Consider the following 8,475-nt stretch of genomic DNA (forward strand, 5'->3'; position numbering starts at 1 on the left):
TAAGAAAGAGAAATGTGTAAATTCACAACCATGAAGGTATGTCTACCAGAGGGGGTGAATGGGAGTTTAAAATTTCTTCGGGAATCTCAAAACTCTTAGAACCCAACAGAGGAGCGAATGAAAAACAAACTACAATGAGCTAAAACTATGTACTGAATGGAAACTAACACATGCATAGAGACAAATCACATGAAGGAAAATAGATCAAAAGTAAACATGGGTAACAGAGGTAACCAGTGATGCTCGATGGCGACAGGATATTCGTATGACCAGTTTGTACTTCTGCACAAGGACTCCGTCTGGTTAGAGGGGTTGTGACTTAACACGAAAGATAAACTCTGTTCGCCCTATTATCCCCGACAATTGGTACATCAACCAATGTCGATTACTCGTGGTGGATACTTGATGCAATTGCTACCTCTTGAGCATGCGTTGGTTTTCCCTTGAAGAGGAAAGGGTGATGCAGCAAAGTAGCATAAGTATTTCCCTCAGTTTTTGAGAACCAAGGTATCAATCCAGTAGGAGATAACACGCAAGTCACTTAGTACCTGCACAAACAATCAAGAACCTTGCAACCAACGCGATAAAGGGGTTGCCAATCCCTTCACGGTCACTCGCAAAAGTGAGATCTGATAAAGATAATAAGATAATTATTTTTGGTATTTTTGTTGTATATATTGGAAAGTAAAGATTGCAAAATAGTAAACGAGATGCGAGGTAAATAAAAAGAGATAAAATATAATAATAAAGAGACCCCGGGGCCATAGGTTTCACTAGTGGCTTCTCTCATGATAGCATGTATTACGGTGGGTGAACAAATTACTGCCGAGCAATTGATAGAAGAGCGCATAGTTATGAGAATATCTAGGCAATGGTTATGAATATACACATCAGGTCCGTGTTAAGTAGGCCGAAATGATTCTGCATCTACTACTATTACTGCACACATCGGCCGCTATCCAGCTTGCATCTAGAGTATTAAGTTCATAAGAATAGAGTAACGCTTTAAGCAAGATGACATGATGTAGAGGAATAAACTCAAGCAATATGATATAAACCCCATCCTTTTATCCTCGATGGCAACAATACAATATGTGCCTTGCTGCCCCTACTGTCACTGGGAAAGGACACCGCAAGATTGAACCCAAAGCTAAGCACTTCTCCCATTGCAAGAATGATCAATCTAGTAGGCCAAACTAAACCAATAATTCGTAGAGACTTGCAAAGATATAAAATCATACATATAAAAATCCAGAGAAGAACCAAATATTATTCATGGATAAACTTGATCATAAATCCACAATTCATCGGATCTCGGCAAACACACCACAAAAAAGTATTACATCGAATAGATCTCCAAGAACATCGAGGAGAACTTTGTATTGAGAACCAAAGAGAGAGAAGAAGCCATGAAGATAATAACTATGGACCCGAAGGTCTATGGTAAACTACTCACACATCATCGGAGAGGCTATGGTGTTGATGTAGAAGTCGTCCGTGATCGATTCCCCCTCCGGCAGGTCACCGAAAAAGGCCCTATATGGGATCTCACGTGTACGGAAGGTTGCGGCGATGGAAAAGTGGTTTCGTGGCTCCCCTTGATGTTTTTAGGGTATAAGAGTATATATAGGCGAAAGAAGTACATCGGTGGAACTCTATGGGGCCCACGAGGGTGGGGGCGCGCCCTCCTATCTCGTGGCTGCCTCGCGGACTTCCAGACTTCCACTCCAAGTCTCCTAGTTTGTGTTTGTTCCAAGAAAGATCCTCACGAAGGTTTCATTCCATTTGGATTCCGTTTGATATTCCTTTTCCGCAAAATACTAAAATAGGCAAAGAACAGAAACTGGCATTAGGCCTCCGTTTAATAGGTTAGTCCCAAAAATAATATAAAAGAGCATATTAAAGCCCATTAAACATCCAAAACAGATAATATAATAGCATTGAACAATTGAAAATTATAGAAACGTTGGAGATGTATCAAGCATCCCCAAGCTTAATTCCTGCTCGTCCTCGAGTAGGTTAATGATAAAAACAGAATTTTTGATGTGGAATGCTACCTAATATAATTTTCAATGTAGTTTTCTTTATTGTGGCATGAATGTTCAGATCCAAAAGATTCAAGACAAAATTTTAATATTGACATAAAAATAATAATACTTCAAGCATACTGACCAAGCAATTATATCTTCTCAAAATAACATAACCAAAGAAAGCTCATCCCTACAAAATCATATAGTTTGGCCATGCTTCATTTTCGTCACACAAAATGCTCCATCATGCACAACCCTGATGACAACCAAGCAATTGTTTCATACTTTAGCATTCTCAAACTTTTTCAACTTTCGCGCAATATATGAGCATGAGCCATGGACATAGCACTATAGGTGGAATGGAACGGTGGTTGTGGAGAAGACAAAAAGGAGGAAGATAGTCTCACATCAGCTAGGCGTATCAATGGGTTATGGAGATGCCCATCGATAGATATCAATGTGAGTGAGTAGGGATTGCCATGCAACGGATGCACTAGAGCTATAATTGTATGAAAGCCCAACAAAAGTAACTAAGTGGGTGTGCATCCAACTTACTTGCTCATGAAGACCTAGGGAAATTTGAGGAAGCCCATCATTGGAATATACAAGCCAAGTTCTGTAATGAAAAATTCCAACTAGTATATGAAAGTGACAACATAAGAGACTCTCTATCATGAAGATCATGGTGCTACTTTGAAGCACAAGTGTGGAAAAAGGATAGTAACATTGCCCCTTCTCTCTTTTTCTCTCATTGTTTTTTGTTTAGGCCTTCTTTTTATGGCCTCTTTTTTCGTCCGGAGTCTCATCCCGACTTGTGGGGGAATCATAGTCTCCATCATCCTTTCCTCACATGGTACAATGCTCTAATAATGAATATCATCACAATTTTATTTACTTACAACTCAAGAATTACAACTCGATACTTAGAACAAAATATGACTCTATGTGAATGCCTCCGGCGGTGTACTGGGATGTGCAATGAATCAAGAGTGACATGTATAAAAAATTATGAATGGTGGCCATGCCACAAATACGATGTCAACTACATGATCATGCAAAGCAATATGACTATGATGAAGCATGTCATAATAAACGAAACGGTGGAAAGTTGCATGGCAATATATCTCGGAATGGCTATGGAAATGCCATATAGGTAGGTATGGTGGATATTTGAGTAAGGTACATGATAGGTTTATGGTATCGGCAAAAGTTGCGCGGCACAAGAGAGGCTAGCAATGGTGGAAGGCTGAGAGTGTGTATAATCCATGGACTCAACATTACTCATAAAGAACTCACATACTTATTGCAAAAATCTACAAGTCATAAAAACCAAGCACTACACGCATGTTCCTAGGGAGATATATTGGTAGGAAAATAGCATCGCTCATCCCCGACCGCCACTCATAAGGAAGGCAATCAAAGAACACCTCATGCTTCAAATTTGTGACACAACGGTTACCATACGTGCATGCTACGGGACTTGCAAACCTCAACACAAGTATTTCTAAATTTCACAATTACTCAACTAGCACGACTCTAGTATCACCATCTTTATATCTCAAAACAATTATCAAGTATCAAACTTCTCATAGTATTTAATGCACTCTATATGAAAGTTTTTATTATACCCATCTTGGATGCCCGTCATATTAGGACTAATTTTATAACCAAAGCAAATTACCATATCGTTCTAAAAGACTCTCAAAATAATATAAGTGAAGCATGAGAGATCAATAATTTATATAAAAAAACCACCACCGTGATCTAAAAAGATATAAGTGAAGTACTAGAGCAAAATTATCTAGCTCAAAAGACATAAGTGAAGCACATAGAGTATTCTAATAAATTCCGATTCATGTGTGTCTCTCCCAAAAGGTGTGTACAGCAATGATGATTGTGATAAATTAAAAATCAAAGACTCAAATCATACAAGGCGCTCCAAGAAAAACACATATCATGTGGTGAATAAAAATATAGCCTCAAGTAAAGTTATTGGTAGACGAAGACGATAGAGGGGATGCCTTCCGGGGCATTCCCAAGCTTAGGATTTTGTTTGTCCTTGAATTTTACCTTGGGGTGCCTTGGCAATCCCAGAGCTTAGGCTCTTGCCACTCCTTGTTCCAAAATCAATCAAATCTTTACCCAAAAACTTGAAAACTTCACAACACAAAACTTAACAGAAGATCTCATGAGCTCCGTTAGTATAAGAAAGCAAACCACCACTTTACTCTACTGTAATTAACTCATTCTTTATTTATATTGGTGTTAAACCTAATGTATTCCAACTTCTCTATGGTTCATACCCCCCGATACTAGCCATAGATTGATCAAAATAAGGAAACAACACACGAAAAACAAAATCTATCAAAACAGAACAGTCTGTAGGAATCTAGAGGTTTCGAATACTTATGTAGCTCCAAAAATTCTGAAAATTAGGACGATCTAAATAATTTGTATATTGATCTAGTGCAGTTGGAATTGGTATTTTATCGCTCTCTGGTAAAAAATGAAAATTATTTTCGTGAGTGCATACCTTCTGTTTTTTCAGCAAGATCAAACAACAATCACCCAAGAAGATCCTAAAGGATTTACTTGGCACAAACACTAATTAAAACATAAAAACACAATCATTACAAAGGATAGATAAATTACTTATTAGTAAATAGGAACAAAAAGTAAAGAAGAAAAATAAAATTCGGTCGCCTCCCAACAAGCGCTATTGTTTAACGCCCCTAGCTAGGCATAAAACCAAGAATAGATCTAGGTATTGTCATCTTTTCCCTTTGGTGATTGTCGGTGTCAAAACCGGCAGATCTCGGGTAGGGGGTCCCGAACTGTGCGTCTAAGGTCGATGGTAACAGGCGACAGGGGACACGATGTTTACCCAGGTTCGGGCCCTCTCTATGGAGGTAATACCCTACTTCCTGCTTGATTGATCTTGATGAATATGAGTATTACAAGAGTTGATCTACCACGAGATCGGAATGACTAAACCCTAAAAGTCTAGTCTGGCTATGATTATGAGGATTCGGCCTATCTACGGACCTAGCCCTCTGGTTTATATAGACACGGGAGGGATCTAGGGTTTACACAAGGTCGGTTACAGAGAAAGGAATCTTCATAGTTGGTCGCCAAGCTTGCCTTCCACGCCCAGGAGAGTCCTATCTGGACACGGGTAGAGTCTTCGGTCTTGTATCCTTATAGCCCATCAGTCCAGCCCATATCCAATAGATCAGACACCCGAGGACCCCTTAGTCCAGGAGTCCCTCATTAGCCCCTGAACCAGGCTTCAATGACGATGTGTCTGGCGCGCGGATTGTCTTCGGCATTGCAAGGCGGGTTCTACTTTCCGAATACTCCAGGATAGTCTTCGGATAAAACGAAGGTGTCCAGATCTGCAACACAAATACCACACACAACCGCAAGGAATATAATATTTCACGAGTCCCATCTGCTGACAACTTTTTGCAAGATGACATCACGTCTGTTCGGTCACTATATCGAACCGTTCTTGTCCGCCGTTCAATGCTTCAAGATGCGGTTTCCATTGGCACGTCTTGTCAAAGTAGAGATCGTGTCCCCTTATTGTGGGATTTTCATCAATGCGGGCGTTTGTAACCCAACCGTGCCGTTTACACAACCCTTGCGAATAGGTGAGTTTTAGGGAGAGTGGGGAGGCGTTCGATATTCACTGCCTTTATAAGGGGATAAGGATTCCCCCTTCTTCTCCCACGCCTTCTCTCTTCCTCTTCCCTTCCACTCTTGAGCTCAAGCGCCCAAGTTCTCATCTTCTTCCCACTCGGGCAAGCACTCAACCATGTCCGGATCCGGAGGTCAAGGCAAGTGGATGGTCTCCTCCGTCAAGGAGAAGGACATTAGTGAGCTTCGGGCGGCCGGGTACCTGGCGAAGGAAATCGCCCACCGTCTTCCAGCCCAGGGGCAAGTCGTCCCCACACCGAAGCCCAATGAGAGGGTTGTATTCATCCCCCATTTCTTCCGCGGGCTAGGGTTTCCACTCCACCCTTTCGTCCGCGGGGTAATGTACTTTTACGGGATAGACTTCCATGATCTATCCCCGAACTCTTTCCTCAACATCTCGGCGTTCATCGTCGTGTGTGAGGCCTTCCTCCGCATTCAACCCCACTTCGGCCTATGGCTCAAGGTCTTCAATGTGAAGCCGAAGGTGGTGGATGGCCAGCACGCGGAGTGCGGAGGCGCCATGGTGAGTAAGCTGACCAATGTCTCCTGGCCGAAAGGCACTTTCATGGAGACTGTCAAGGAATGGCAGAAATAATGGTTCTACATCACAGAACCCCGCGGCGCAAACTGGGCCGCAACTGCCGAATTCAACTCCGGCGCTCCCATGCGACTCACCTCCTGGGTCGAGAAGAGCCCGAACTGGTGTTCGCAAGATGATCTGATAGCACTGCAGACGCACGTTCAAAGCATGGTGGACAAAGATGTCAAACTAGTCGATGTAATCCAGGTGATGCTAGTTCACCAGATTCTCCCGTGCCAAAGCTGAAGCCGCCCTCTATGTGAGTTCAATCCGAAGAAGCAGCATACCCTGAAGAGGCTCTTCGAAACCACTCACAAAGACGCCTGGAAGCTGCTCTTCAAGGGTAATGAGACATCGTCGGCCACAGATTCGGAGCGCGGGCACGACATTAACCACCTCACCAATGAGGTATGTTATTTTTAACGCATCCCCTACTTGCTTGTTTCAAGGATGATATCTAAGCTTTTATTATCATTGCTTCTTTAGGACTGGATGGAGAGGGCAAAGCAGATCCAGTGTCCGGCTCTGCTGCCTGAAGAACTAGTCATCCCGCGTTTAGCGAAGATGCTGGTCCAGCGCCATATAAGGCACTGACGAAGAATGCCAAGGGGAAGGCCAAGGGGGTCCGGAGTGGCCCCCGCCGCAAGGGTGCTTCGGACGCAATGTTCGAAGACAAGACCCGCTCCTCCGCCGCCGAAGACGACGACGATGAGGAGGAGGAAAGTGACTCTCCCTCTAATGGGGGGGATAAGAGGGCATCCTCCACAAATCTGGAGGCGGAGCCGCCCAAAAAGGGGAAAGGCCCTCTCATGGGCAGCTCCGCATGGGACGTCGACAGTAGTCCGGAGCGACGCCCCCGGAACAAGCCCCTGGCCGCATCATTAGTACTAAGAACTCGTACACGTCCATTTATCCGGCCTTTCCACTTTATGATACTTATATGGTTTAATCATGTTATTGCAGTCCAGCCCACGACAGCTCCCAGTGATCCTCATCAAGAGACTCGTTGGACTCAAAGGAGATGGCCAGCGAGACACCGCCGGCCGCTTACTCTCCCAAGGCCAAGAGAGATGACGAGGTGCTGTCCCAAAGGACCTTCCCAAGACAGGGAGAGGTTCGGGAGGCCGTCAAGGCAGCGCCGGAGGGCGAAACCTCGGCCGCCGGACACATGGGGGAACATGCCCCCATGAAGACTGACGATGGGGGCCGTGCTCAATTCGGCCCCCCTCTGAGCATGAATCCGGAGACCCATACGGCCCCGGAGTCCGACAAGCAGCCTCCTTCAAGAGAAGGAGGCGGGCCCGTCCCGCCGGCGACCTCTGTCCAACCAGAGGCGCCGGATAATCTATTGGAAGTGCTATGAGGATCTTCCATTGTGGAAGAACACCGCATCCTTATGGGTATGATGATTGAGAAGGTTCAGTCTGTTAAGAGCGGACTGACCGAAGCCTGCAGCAGCCTGCTGACAGGTTTTGAGGTAAGCATCGTTTAACCGAGAAAATCCCAATATAGACAGTAGCCCCTAAGACACTGTCCGGTGTTCAGAAAGAAAAGCCAGACATAGGATCAATTAAATTTCGCAGGAAGCTAACCAAACTATGTCTGATTTGAATAAGTAGGCGTCGTTGCTGGCCGCGACCTCTCACACCGCTGAAGTCTCCGTATTAAAGAAGAAACTGGAGCGGGCCGAAGAAGAGCTCGGCCAGGCGAGGAAGCAGCTGGAGGACCAGCAAGTTATGTAGTGACTTGCTATGTATTCGGAAAGAATAAACAATACATACCGATCGTAGTGTCATGATATGTGTAGGGCGACGACCGAGGTCGAGGCCCTGAAAAAGGCCCTGGCTGAGGCCGAGTGAAAAGATGTCAAGGAGCAGGCTGCTCGTAAAAAGATTAAGGCCAGGCTGAACAAGGTCCAGCAGGAGATCCAAGATGCTGTCAAGAAGTATGAGGCGTTGGAGGGAGATGTTTCGGCTCGAGAGGCCGAACTCTCAAAGGCTCGCCAAAGCGTGGAAGCGGCCCGGGTTGAAGCCCAGGGTGCCCTCCAGGAGATCCAGGAGGTCAAGAAGATCGCAGCGGGTAAGGCATTTAGTATGCAAAGCAAGCATGCGAAGAAGAAATATTTCCTACTAACCCGGATTCGGAGTTCTCCAGGGGCATTTGCGG

The sequence above is a fragment of the Triticum dicoccoides genome, chromosome 7A, assembly GCF_002162155.2.
Source record: "Triticum dicoccoides isolate Atlit2015 ecotype Zavitan chromosome 7A, WEW_v2.0, whole genome shotgun sequence".
In the NCBI taxonomy this organism is placed as follows: Eukaryota; Viridiplantae; Streptophyta; class Magnoliopsida; order Poales; family Poaceae; genus Triticum; species Triticum dicoccoides.